Genomic DNA, 10,000 nt, shown 5'->3' on the forward strand with positions numbered 1-10,000 from the left:
TCGGGCGCTCTCAGCGTGGTATGGCCATAAGCGAGGGCTGCTCCAAAAAGTGGGCTATTTAAAGATCAGCCTCCGTAAAAGCCAGCATATTATATAAATAGTGAAGAAAAGGCAAAAGCTTCCAGCACGTGGTATTCCCAGGCGGTCTCCCATCCAAGTACTAACCAGGACCTACGCTGCTTAGCTTCCGAGAGCAGACGAGATCGGGCGCTCTCAGCGCGGTATGGCCATAAGCGAGGGCTGCTCCAAAAAGTGGGCTATTTAAAGATCAGCCTCCGTAAAAGCCAGCATATTATATAAATAGTGAAGAAAAGGCAAAAGCTTACAGCACCTGGTATTCCCAGGCGGTCTCCCATAAAAGTGTAACAATCGGCCTTATCAGCCGAGTTACAAGACTAAAATGGGGTCAGATTTAACTGTGAGAGATGACTAGTGGTTAAAAGTATGAGACATAAAAGAAAATTGGTTTAAATAGATTTGGTGTATTTACAAGGTTCACATAAAAGACTTTAAAACAACACGATAAAACTAGGTAAACTCTGTTAAAAGAATACAGTTCATTTGTCCATACCCTAAAAACAGGTAAACTCTGTTAAAAGAATACAGTTCATTTGTCCATACCCTAAAAACAGTCCAAGAACCCCAGTGTGTTGATAAGTCCAATGTGAGTGTCCACCAGTGTATATACAATCCACAGAAAGTGTAATCCAAAGTTTGCAGGTGGTGAATGGAAAGGTGATCTCTAAAATTAGCAACTCCTCAATCCAACAGTTTGGTGACTGTCCTTTGTTTGTCATGCTGCTCTCTTATACAGTTGTACTTCCTGCTTCCTGTCATGTGTCTAGTCACATGACAGGCCAACCATCCATTTATTAAAGACACATACACTTAAAATGTTAAGAGTAATAAAATGGCCTAAAAAACATGTAAAACACTTAAAACTCTATAATACATGTAAATGATTGTAATAAATAGAGCGGTAAAACACGTCTTTCTAAAAGCCAGCATATTATATAAATAGTGAAGAAAAGGCAAAAGCTTACAGCACCTGGTATTCCCAGGCGGTCTCCCATCCAAGTACTAACCAGGCCCGACGCTGCTTAGCTTCCGAGATCAGACGAGATCGGGCGCTCTCAGCGCGGTATGGCCATAAGCGAGGGCTGCTCCAAAAAGTGGGCTATTTAAAGATCAGCCTCCGTAAAAGCCAGCATATTATATAAATAGTGAAGAAAAGGCAAAAGCTTACAGCACCTGGTATTCCCAGGCGGTCTCCCATCCAAGTACTAACCAGGTCCGACGCTGCTTAGCTTCCGAGATCAGACAAGATCGGGCGCTCTCAGCGCGGTATGGCCATAAGCGAGGGCTGCTCCAAAAAGTGGGCTATTTAAAGATCAGCCTCCGTAAAAGCCAGCATATTATATAAATAGTGAAGAAAAGGCAAAAGCTTACAGCACCTGGTATTCCCAGGCGGTCTCCCATAAAAGTGTAACAATCGGCCTTATCAGCCGAGTTACAAGACTAAAATGGGGTCAGATTTAACTGTGAGAGATGACTAGTGGTTAAAAGAATGAGACATAAAAGAAAATTGGTTTAAATAGATTTGGTGTATTTACAAGGTTCACATAAAAGACTTTAAAACAACACGATAAAACTAGGTAAACTCTGTTAAAAGAATACAGTTCATTTGTCCATACCCTAAAAACAGGTAAACTCTGTTAAAAGAATACAGTTCATTTGTCCATACCCTAAAAACAGTCCAAGAACCCCAGTGTGTTGATAAGTCCAATGTGAGTGTCCACCAGTGTAGATACAATCCACAGAAAGTGTAATCCAAAGTTTGCAGGTGGTGAATGGAAAGGTGAGCTCTAAAATTAGCAACTCCTCAATCCAACAGTTTGGTGACTGTACTTTGTTTGTCATGCTGCTCTCTTATACAGTTGTACTTCCTGCTTCCTGTCATGTGTCTAGTCACATGACAGGCCAACCATCCATTTATTAAAGACACATACACTTAAAATGTTAAGAGTAATAAAATGGCCTAAAAAACATGTAAAACACTTAAAACTCTATAATACATGTAAATGATTGTAATAAATAGAGCGGTAAAACACGTCTTTCTAAAAGCCAGCATATTATATAAATAGTGAAGAAAAGGCAAAAGCTTACAGCACCTGGTATTCCCAGGCGGTCTCCCATCCAAGTACTAACCAGGCCGGACGCTGCTTAGCTTCCGAGATCAGACTAGATCGGGCGCTCTCAGCGCGGTATGGCCATAAGCGAGGGCTGCTCCAAAAAGTGGGCTATTTAAAGATCAGCCTCCGTAAAAGCCAGCATATTATATAAATAGTGAAGAAAAGGCAAAAGCTTACAGCACCTGGTATTCCCAGGCGGTCTCCCATCCAAGTACTAACCAGGCACGACGCTGCTTAGCTTCCGAGATCAGACGAGATCGGTCGCTCTCAGCGCGGTATGGCCATAAGCGAGGGCTGCTCCAAAAAGTGGGCTATTTAAAGATCAGCCTCCGTAAAAGCCAGCATATTATATAAATAGTGAAGAAAAGGCAAAAGCTTACAGCACCTGGTATTCCCAGGCGGTCTCCCATAAAAGTGTAACAATCGGCCTTATCAGCCGAGTTACAAGACTAAAATGGGGTCAGATTTAACTGTGAGAGATGACTAGTGGTTAAAAGAATGAGACATAAAAGAAAATTGGTTTAAATAGATTTGGTGTATTTACAAGGTTCACATAAAAGACTTTAAAACAACACGATAAAACTAGGTAAACTCTGTTAAAAGAATACAGTTCATTTGTCCATACCCTAAAAACAGGTAAACTCTGTTAAAAGAATACAGTTCATTTGTCCATACCCTAAAAACAGTCCAAGAACCCCAGTGTGTTGATAAGTCCAATGTGAGTGTCCACCAGTGTATATACAATCCACAGAAAGTGTAATCCAAAGTTTGCAGGTGGTGAATGGAAAGGTGAGCTCTAAAATTAGCAACTCCTCAATCCAACAGTTTGGTGACTGTCCTTTGTTTGTCATGCTGCTCTCTTATGCAGTTGTACTTCCTGCTTCCTGTCATCTGTCTAGTCACATGACAGGCCAACCATCCATTTATTAAAGACACATACACTTAAAATGTTAAGAGTAATAAAATGGCCTAAAAAACATGTAAAACACTTAAAACTCTATAATACATGTAAATGATTGTAATAAATAGAGCGGTAAAACACGTCTTTCTAAAAGCCAGCATATTATATAAATAGTGAAGAAAAGGCAAAAGCTTACAGCACCTGGTATTCCCAGGCGGTCTCCCATCCAAGTACTAACCAGGCCCGACTCTGCTTAGCTTCCGAGATCAGACGAGAACGGGCGCTCTCAGCGCGGTATGGCCATAAGCGAGGGCTGCTCCAAAAAGTGGGCTATTTAAAGATCAGCCTCCGTAAAAGCCAGCATATTATATAAATAGTGAAGAAAAGGCAAAAGCTTACAGCACCTGGTATTCCCAGGCGGTCTCCCATAAAAGTGTAACAATCGGCCTCATCAGCCGAGTTACAAGACTAAAATGGGGTCAGATTTAACTGTGAGAGATGACTAGTGGTTAAAAGAATGAGACATAAAAGAAAATTGGTTTAAATAGATTTGGTGTATTTACAAGGTTCACATAAAAGACTTTAAAACAACACGATAAAACTAGGTAAACTCTGTTAAAAGAATACAGTTCATTTGTCCATACCCTAAAAACAGGTAAACTCTGTTAAAAGAATACAGTTCATTTGTCCATACCCTAAAAACAGTCCAAGAACCCCAGTGTGTTGATAAGTCCAATGTGAGTGTCCACCAGTGTATATACAATCCACAGAAAGTGTAATCCAAAGTTTGCAGGTGGTGAATGGAAAGGTGAGCTCTAAAATTAGCAACTCCTCAATCCAACAGTTTGGTGACTGTCCTTTGTTTGTCATGCTGCTCTCTTATACAGTTGTACTTCCTGCTTCCTGTCATGTGTCTAGTCACATGACAGGCCAACCATCCATTTATTAAAGACACATACACTTAAAATGTTAAGAGTAATAAAATGGCCTAAAAAACATGTAAAACACTTAAAACTCTATAATACATGTAAATGATTGTAATAAATAGAGCGGTAAAACACGTCTTTCTAAAAGCCAGCATATTATATAAATAGTGAAGAAAAGGCAAAAGCTTACAGCAACTGGTATTCCCAGGCGGTCTCCAATCCAAGTATTAACCAGGCCCGACGCTGCTTAGCTTCCGAGATCAGACGAGATCGGGCGCTCTCAGCGCGGTATGGCCATAAGCGAGGGCTGCTCCAAAAAGTGGGCTATTTAAAGATCAGCCTCCGTAAAAGCCAGCATATTATATAAATAGTGAAGAAAAGGCAAAAGCTTACAGCACCTGGTATTCCCAGGCGGTCTCCCATCCAAGTACTAACCAGGCCCGACGCTGCTTAGCTTCCGAGATCAGACGAGATCGGGCGCTCTCAGCGCGGTATGGCCATAAGCGAGGGCTGCTCCAAAAAGTGGGCTATTTAAAGATCAGCCTCCGTAAAAGCCAGCATATTATATAAATAGTGAAGAAAAGGCAAAAGCTTACAGCACCTGGTATTCCCAGGCGGTCTCCCATAAAAGTGTAACAATCGGCCTTATCAGCCGAGTTACAAGACTAAAATGGGGTCAGATTTAACTGTGAGAGATGACTAGTGGTTAAAAGAATGAGACATAAAAGAAAATTGGTTTAAATAGATTTGGTGTATTTACAAGGTTCACATAAAAGACTTTAAAACAACACGATAAAACTAGGTAAACTCTGTTAAAAGAATACAGTTCATTTGTCCATACCCTAAAAACAGGTAAACTCTGTTAAAAGAATACAGTTCATTTTTCCATACCCTAAAAACAGTCCAAGAACCCCAGTGTGTTGATAAGTCCAATGTGAGTGTCCACCAGTGTATATACAATCCACAGAAAGTGTAATCCAAAGTTTGCAGGTGGTGAATGGAAAGGTGAGCTCTAAAATTAGCAACTCCTCAATCCAACAGTTTGGTGACTGTCCTTTGTTTGTCATGCTGCTCTCTTATACAGTTGTACTTCCTGCTTCCTGTCATGTGTCTAGTCACATGACAGGCCAACCATCCATTTATTAAAGACACATACACTTAAAATGTTAAGAGTAATAAAATGGCCTAAAAAACATGTAAAACACTTAAAACTCTATAATACATGTAAATGATTGTAATAAATAGAGCGGTAAAACACGTCTTTCTAAAAGCCAGCATATTATATAAATAGTGAAGAAAAGGCAAAAGTTTACAGCACCTGGTATTCCCAGGCGGTCTCCCATCCAAGTACTAACCAGGCCCGACGCTGCTTAGCTTCCGAGATCAGACGAGATCGGGCGCTCTCAGCGCGGTATGGCCATAAGCGAGGGCTGCTCCAAAAAGTCGGCTATTTAAAGATCAGCCTCAGTAAAAGCCAGCATATTATATAAATAGTGAAGAAAAGGCAAAAGCTTACAGCACCTGGTATTCCCAGGCGGTCTCCCATCCAAGTACTAACCAGGCCCGACGCTGCTTAGCTTCCGAGATCAGACGAGATCGGGCGCTCTCAGCGCGGTATGGCCATAAGCGAGGGCTGCTCCAAAAAGTGGGCTATTTAAAGATCAGCCTCCGTAAAAGCCAGCATATTATATAAATAGTGAAGAAAAGGCAAAAGCTTACAGCACCTGGTATTCCCAGGCGGTCTCCCATAAAAGTGTAACAATCGGCCTTATCAGCCGAGTTACAAGACTAAAATGGGGTCAGATTTAACTGTGAGAGATGACTAGTGGTTAAAAGAATGAGACATAAAAGAAAATTGGTTTAAATAGATTTGGTGTATTTACAAGGTTCACATAAAAGACTTTAAAACAACACGATAAAACTAGGTAAACTCTGTTAAAAGAATACAGTTCATTTGTCCATACCCTAAAAACAGGTAAACTCTGTTAAAAGAATACAGTTCATTTGTCCATACCCTAAAAACAGTCCAAGAACCCCAGTGTGTTGATAAGTCCAATGTGAGTGTCCACCAGTGTATATACAATCCACAGAAAGTGTAATCCAAAGTTTGCAGGTGGTGAATGGAAAGGTGAGCTCTAAAATTAGCAACTCCTCAATCCAACAGTTTGGTGACTGTCCTTTGTTTGTCATGCTGCTCTCTTATACAGTTGTACTTCCTGCTTCCTGTCATGTGTCTAGTCACATGACAGGCCAACCATCCATTTATTAAAGACACATACACTTAAAATGTTAAGAGTAATAAAATGGCCTAAAAAACATGTAAAACACTTAAAACTCTATAATACATGTAAAAGATTGTAATAAATAGAGCGGTAAAACACGTCTTTCTAAAAGCCAGCATATTATATAAATAGTGAAGAAAAGGCAAAAGCTTACAGCACCTGGTATTCCCAGGCGGTCTCCCATCCAAGTACTAACCAGGCCCGACGCTGCTTAGCTTCCGAGATCAGACGAGATCGGGCGCTCTCAGCGTGGTATGGCCATAAGCGAGGGCTGCTCCAAAAAGTGGGCTATTTAAAGATCAGCCTCCGTAAAAGCCAGCATATTATATAAATAGTGAAGAAAAGGCAAAAGCTTCCAGCACGTGGTATTTCCAGGCGGTCTCCCATCCAAGTACTAACCAGGACCTACGCTGCTTAGCTTCCGAGAGGAGACGAGATCGGGCGCTCTCAGCGCGGTATGGCCATAAGCGAGGGTTGCTCCAAAAAGTGGGCTATTTAAAGATCAGCCTCCGTAAAAGCCAGCATATTATATAAATAGTGAAGAAAAGGCAAAAGCTTACAGCACCTGGTATTCCCAGGCGGTCTCCCATAAAAGTGTAACAATCGGCCTTATCAGCCGAGTTACAAGACTAAAATGGGGTCAGATTTAACTGTGAGAGATGACTAGTGGTTAAAAGAATGAGACATAAAAGAAAATTGGTTTAAATAGATTTGGTGTATTTACAAGGTTCACATAAAAGACTTTAAAACAACACGATAAAACTAGGTAAACTCTGTTAAAAGAATACAGTTCTTTTGTCCATACCCTAAAAACAGGTAAACTCTGTTAAAAGAATACAGTTCATTTGTCCATACCCTAAAAACAGTCCAAGAACCCCAGTGTGTTGATAAGTCCAATGTGAGTGTCCACCAGTGTATATACAATCCACAGAAAGTGTAATCCAAAGTTTGCAGGTGGTGAATGGAAAGGTGAGCTCTAAAATTAGCAACTCCTCAATCCAACAGTTTGGTGACTGTCCTTTGTTTGTCATGCTGCTCTCTTATGCAGTTGTACTTCCTGCTTCCTGTCATGTGTCTAGTCACATGACAGGCCAACCATCCATTTATTAAAGACACATACACTTAAAATGTTAAGAGTAATAAAATGGCCTAAAAAACATGTAAAACACTTAAAACTCTATAATACATGTAAATGATTGTAATAAATAGAGCGGTAAAACACGTCTTTCTAAAAGCCAGCATATTATATAAATAGTGAAGAAAAGGCAAAAGCTTACAGCAACTGGTATTCCCAGGCGGTCTCCCATCCAAGTATTAACCAGGCCCGACGCTGCTTAGCTTCCGAGATCAGACGAGATCGGGCGCTCTCAGCGCGGTATGGCCATAAGCGAGGGCTGCTCCAAAAAGTGGGCTATTTAAAGATCAGCCTCCGTAAAAGCCAGCATATTATATAAATAGTGAAGAAAAGGCAAAAGCTTACAGCACCTGGTATTCCCAGGCGGTCTCCCATCCAAGTACTAACCAGGCCCGACGCTGCTTAGCTTCCGAGATCAGACGAGATCGGGCGCTCTCAGCGCGGTATGGCCATAAGCGAGGGCTGCTCCAAAAAGTGGGCTATTTAAAGATCAGCCTCCGTAAAAGCCAGCATATTATATAAATAGTGAAGAAAAGGCAAAAGCTTACAGCACCTGGTATTCCCAGGCGGTCTCCCATAAAAGTGTAACAATCGGCCTTATCAGCCGAGTTACAAGACTAAAATGGGGTCAGATTTAACTGTGAGAGATGACTAGTGGTTAAAAGAATGAGACATAAAAGAAAATTGGTTTAAATAGATTTGGTGTATTTACAAGGTTCACATAAAAGACTTTAAAACAACACGATAAAACTAGGTAAACTCTGTTAAAAGAATACAGTTCATTTGTCCATACCCTAAAAACAGGTAAACTCTGTTAAAAGAATACAGTTCATTTTTCCATACCCTAAAAACAGTCCAAGAACCCCAGTGTGTTGATAAGTCCAATGTGAGTGTCCACCAGTGTATATACAATCCACAGAAAGTGTAATCCAAAGTTTGCAGGTGGTGAATGGAAAGGTGAGCTCTAAAATTAGCAACTCCTCAATCCAACAGTTTGGTGACTGTCCTTTGTTTGTCATGCTGCTCTCTTATACAGTTGTACTTCCTGCTTCCTGTCATGTGTCTAGTCACATGACAGGCCAACCATCCATTTATTAAAGACACATACACTTAAAATGTTAAGAGTAATAAAATGGCCTAAAAAACATGTAAAACACTTAAAACTCTATAATACATGTAAATGATTGTAATAAATAGAGCGGTAAAACACGTCTTTCTAAAAGCCAGCATATTATATAAATAGTGAAGAAAAGGCAAAAGTTTACAGCACCTGGTATTCCCAGGCGGTCTCCCATCCAAGTACTAACCAGGCCCGACGCTGCTTAGCTTCCGAGATCAGACGAGATCGGGCGCTCTCAGCGCGGTATGGCCATAAGCGAGGGCTGCTCCAAAAAGTCGGCTATTTAAAGATCAGCCTCAGTAAAAGCCAGCATATTATATAAATAGTGAAGAAAAGGCAAAAGCTTACAGCACCTGGTATTCCCAGGCGGTCTCCCATCCAAGTACTAACCAGGCCCGACGCTGCTTAGCTTCCGAGATCAGACGAGATCGGGCGCTCTCAGCGCGGTATGGCCATAAGCGAGGGCTGCTCCAAAAAGTGGGCTATTTAAAGATCAGCCTCCGTAAAAGCCAGCATATTATATAAATAGTGAAGAAAAGGCAAAAGCTTACAGCACCTGGTATTCCCAGGCGGTCTCCCATAAAAGTGTAACAATCGGCCTTATCAGCCGAGTTACAAGACTAAAATGGGGTCAGATTTAACTGTGAGAGATGACTAGTGGTTAAAAGAATGAGACATAAAAGAAAATTGGTTTAAATAGATTTGGTGTATTTACAAGGTTCACATAAAAGACTTTAAAACAACACGATAAAACTAGGTAAACTCTGTTAAAAGAATACAGTTCATTTGTCCATACCCTAAAAACAGGTAAACTCTGTTAAAAGAATACAGTTCATTTGTCCATACCCTAAAAACAGTCCAAGAACCCCAGTGTGTTGATAAGTCCAATGTGAGTGTCCACCAGTGTATATACAATCCACAGAAAGTGTAATCCAAAGTTTGCAGGTGGTGAATGGAAAGGTGAGCTCTAAAATTAGCAACTCCTCAATCCAACAGTTTGGTGACTGTCCTTTGTTTGTCATGCTGCTCTCTTATACAGTTGTACTTCCTGCTTCCTGTCATGTGTCTAGTCACATGACAGGCCAACCATCCATTTATTAAAGACACATACACTTAAAATGTTAAGAGTAATAAAATGGCCTAAAAAACATGTAAAACACTTAAAACTCTATAATACATGTAAAAGATTGTAATAAATAGAGCGGTAAAACACGTCTTTCTAAAAGCCAGCATATTATATAAATAGTGAAGAAAAGGCAAAAGCTTACAGCACCTGGTATTCCCAGGCGGTCTCCCATCCAAGTACTAACCAGGCCCGACGCTGCTTAGCTTCCGAGATCAGACGAGATCGGGCGCTCTCAGCGTGGTATGGCCATAAGCGAGGGCTGCTCCAAAAAGTGGGCTATTTAAAGATCAGCCTCCGTAAAAGCCAGCATATTATATA

At 40.8% G+C, this 10,000-nt stretch overlaps 16 non-coding genes and 2 pseudogenes across 16 annotated transcripts in view; all 18 read right to left on the reverse strand.

Annotated features, from left to right (window-relative positions):
* The window catches only part of LOC141297720 (5S ribosomal RNA), a 119-nt gene extending 87 nt beyond the window's left edge, over positions 1-32 (reverse strand). Inside the window, exon 1 of the ribosomal RNA XR_012341444.1 lies at positions 1-32. This exon is cut by the window's left edge and continues 87 nt beyond it. This is a non-coding gene — a ribosomal RNA (5S ribosomal RNA).
* Positions 33-116: 84 nt separating this feature from the next.
* On the reverse strand, positions 117-235 carry LOC141346223 (5S ribosomal RNA; annotated as a pseudogene).
* An 801-nt stretch (positions 236-1,036) lies between these two features.
* Positions 1,037-1,155, reverse strand: LOC141319352 (5S ribosomal RNA). Its single transcript, XR_012353613.1, has one exon. It is a non-coding gene; the product is annotated as a 5S ribosomal RNA (ribosomal RNA).
* An 84-nt stretch (positions 1,156-1,239) lies between these two features.
* LOC141318328 (5S ribosomal RNA) lies at positions 1,240-1,358 on the reverse strand. The gene has a single exon (XR_012352650.1). It is a non-coding gene; the product is annotated as a 5S ribosomal RNA (ribosomal RNA).
* Positions 1,359-2,159: 801 nt separating this feature from the next.
* Positions 2,160-2,278, reverse strand: LOC141319191 (5S ribosomal RNA). The gene has a single exon (XR_012353462.1). It is a non-coding gene; the product is annotated as a 5S ribosomal RNA (ribosomal RNA).
* Positions 2,279-2,362: 84 nt separating this feature from the next.
* LOC141319055 (5S ribosomal RNA) lies at positions 2,363-2,481 on the reverse strand. The gene has a single exon (XR_012353332.1). It is a non-coding gene; the product is annotated as a 5S ribosomal RNA (ribosomal RNA).
* Positions 2,482-3,282: 801 nt separating this feature from the next.
* LOC141318851 (5S ribosomal RNA) lies at positions 3,283-3,401 on the reverse strand. Its single transcript, XR_012353143.1, has one exon. It is a non-coding gene; the product is annotated as a 5S ribosomal RNA (ribosomal RNA).
* An 801-nt stretch (positions 3,402-4,202) lies between these two features.
* On the reverse strand, positions 4,203-4,321 carry LOC141345945 (5S ribosomal RNA). The gene has a single exon (XR_012357113.1). It is a non-coding gene; the product is annotated as a 5S ribosomal RNA (ribosomal RNA).
* Positions 4,322-4,405: 84 nt separating this feature from the next.
* Positions 4,406-4,524, reverse strand: LOC141319364 (5S ribosomal RNA). The gene has a single exon (XR_012353624.1). It is a non-coding gene; the product is annotated as a 5S ribosomal RNA (ribosomal RNA).
* Positions 4,525-5,325: 801 nt separating this feature from the next.
* On the reverse strand, positions 5,326-5,444 carry LOC141313843 (5S ribosomal RNA). Its single transcript, XR_012349919.1, has one exon. It is a non-coding gene; the product is annotated as a 5S ribosomal RNA (ribosomal RNA).
* An 84-nt stretch (positions 5,445-5,528) lies between these two features.
* Positions 5,529-5,647, reverse strand: LOC141319376 (5S ribosomal RNA). Its single transcript, XR_012353635.1, has one exon. It is a non-coding gene; the product is annotated as a 5S ribosomal RNA (ribosomal RNA).
* An 801-nt stretch (positions 5,648-6,448) lies between these two features.
* LOC141297793 (5S ribosomal RNA) lies at positions 6,449-6,567 on the reverse strand. The gene has a single exon (XR_012341458.1). It is a non-coding gene; the product is annotated as a 5S ribosomal RNA (ribosomal RNA).
* Positions 6,568-6,651: 84 nt separating this feature from the next.
* LOC141346561 (5S ribosomal RNA) lies at positions 6,652-6,770 on the reverse strand (annotated as a pseudogene).
* An 801-nt stretch (positions 6,771-7,571) lies between these two features.
* On the reverse strand, positions 7,572-7,690 carry LOC141319063 (5S ribosomal RNA). Its single transcript, XR_012353340.1, has one exon. It is a non-coding gene; the product is annotated as a 5S ribosomal RNA (ribosomal RNA).
* Positions 7,691-7,774: 84 nt separating this feature from the next.
* Positions 7,775-7,893, reverse strand: LOC141319387 (5S ribosomal RNA). Its single transcript, XR_012353646.1, has one exon. It is a non-coding gene; the product is annotated as a 5S ribosomal RNA (ribosomal RNA).
* An 801-nt stretch (positions 7,894-8,694) lies between these two features.
* On the reverse strand, positions 8,695-8,813 carry LOC141313854 (5S ribosomal RNA). The gene has a single exon (XR_012349930.1). It is a non-coding gene; the product is annotated as a 5S ribosomal RNA (ribosomal RNA).
* Positions 8,814-8,897: 84 nt separating this feature from the next.
* Positions 8,898-9,016, reverse strand: LOC141319400 (5S ribosomal RNA). The gene has a single exon (XR_012353658.1). It is a non-coding gene; the product is annotated as a 5S ribosomal RNA (ribosomal RNA).
* An 801-nt stretch (positions 9,017-9,817) lies between these two features.
* Positions 9,818-9,936, reverse strand: LOC141297861 (5S ribosomal RNA). Its single transcript, XR_012341476.1, has one exon. It is a non-coding gene; the product is annotated as a 5S ribosomal RNA (ribosomal RNA).
* Positions 9,937-10,000: the final 64 nt, after the last annotated feature.

The sequence above is a fragment of the Garra rufa genome, chromosome 1 (assembly GCF_049309525.1).
Source record: "Garra rufa chromosome 1, GarRuf1.0, whole genome shotgun sequence".
Classification (NCBI taxonomy): Eukaryota; Metazoa; Chordata; class Actinopteri; order Cypriniformes; family Cyprinidae; genus Garra; species Garra rufa.